Raw genomic sequence first — 1,185 nt, 5'->3', positions numbered from 1 at the left:
AATTTAAATATGTTTCAAAATATAAAAGAAGAATGCAAGAATTTGATGGAAAGAAGCTCATGAAAGATATTATATATGACACGCAACCATACAATTGGAAATCAAACTGCTCAAAGAAATAGAAAATCAAGGCATCTTTAAATTTAAATCATAAGAACAAAATAGAATAACAGTAACTAAATACCATTATTTGTAGTATTGTTTGGGAAGGTGGAGACTCTTCTTAAATTAATTAATTGTTTCCTTCGAAACCTAGCTTGTCGGAACTGACACAATGTTCGCAGACGCTGATCTTGAGCTTCTGAATTAAAAAGAAAAAGTGTGTATAAGATCAGAAAAAAATTTAGCACAGTGAAAATGAGAATGTCAGTTTCAAAAGTCATTAGTTAAAAAATCATACGAAGTTTGTCAAGTAGGTCTTGAAGACACATAATTTGCGCTCCTCCTCTCCTTACCACCATTTTCATTCGTCGCTTTAACCTAGCTATTTTTTTCATAAGTTTATCTTATAAGTGGTATTTTTTAAATTTTTTTATCATAACTCTTTCAAACAGTAGTATAATTATTAAAATCAAATTTTAAATCAGTTGTAAAGTTAAATATACAATCTTAATAAAGATGAATAAAAATATATTAAACTATAATAAATGTTTTACGTTTTAAAGAATTTAAATATGTTTCAAAATATAAAAGAAGAATGCAAGAATTTGATGGAAAGAAGCTCATGAAAGATATTATATATGACACGCAACCATACAATTGGAAATCAAACTGCCCAAAGAAACAGAAAATCAACGCATCTTTATATTTAAATCATAAGAACAAAATAGAATAACAGTAACTAAATACCATTATTTGTAGTATTGTTAGGGAAGGTGGAGAGTCTTCTTAAATTTATTAATTGTTTCCTTTGAAACCTAGCATGTCGGAACTGACACAATGTTCGCAGACGTCGTTCTTGAGCTTTTGAATTAAAAATAAAAAGTGTGTATAAGATCAGAAAAAAAATTTAGCATAGTGAAAATGAGAATGTCAGTTTCAAAAGTCATTAGTTAAAAAATCATACGAAGTTTGTCAAGCAGGTCTTGAAGACACATAATTTGCGCTCCTCATCTACTTACCACCATTTTCATTCGTCGCTTTAACCTTTATTTTTTTCATATTTTTTTCATAAGTTTGTTTCTC

The 1,185-nt window shown here is 28.2% G+C and overlaps 1 long non-coding RNA gene across 2 annotated transcripts; it reads right to left on the bottom strand.

Annotated features, from left to right (window-relative positions):
- Positions 1 to 53: 53 nt before the first annotated feature.
- Positions 54 to 969, bottom strand: LOC101505681 (uncharacterized). Of its 2 annotated transcripts, XR_003472843.2 has the most exons (3): positions 850 to 966; positions 401 to 484; positions 54 to 301 (listed from the first exon to the last, which is right to left on the bottom strand). It is a non-coding gene; the product is annotated as an uncharacterized lncRNA (long non-coding RNA). The 2 variants fall into 2 exon arrangements; XR_001143893.3 differs by lacking the exon at positions 401 to 484 and having other exon boundaries at positions 850 to 969.
- Between the last annotated feature and the right edge of the window lie 216 nt (positions 970 to 1,185).

This window comes from Cicer arietinum, chromosome 5, assembly GCF_000331145.2.
Source record: "Cicer arietinum cultivar CDC Frontier isolate Library 1 chromosome 5, Cicar.CDCFrontier_v2.0, whole genome shotgun sequence".
NCBI classification, from domain to species: domain Eukaryota; kingdom Viridiplantae; phylum Streptophyta; class Magnoliopsida; order Fabales; family Fabaceae; genus Cicer; species Cicer arietinum.
Note: the sequence above shows the minus strand (reverse complement) of the source record. Positions and strands in the feature narration are given on the sequence as shown.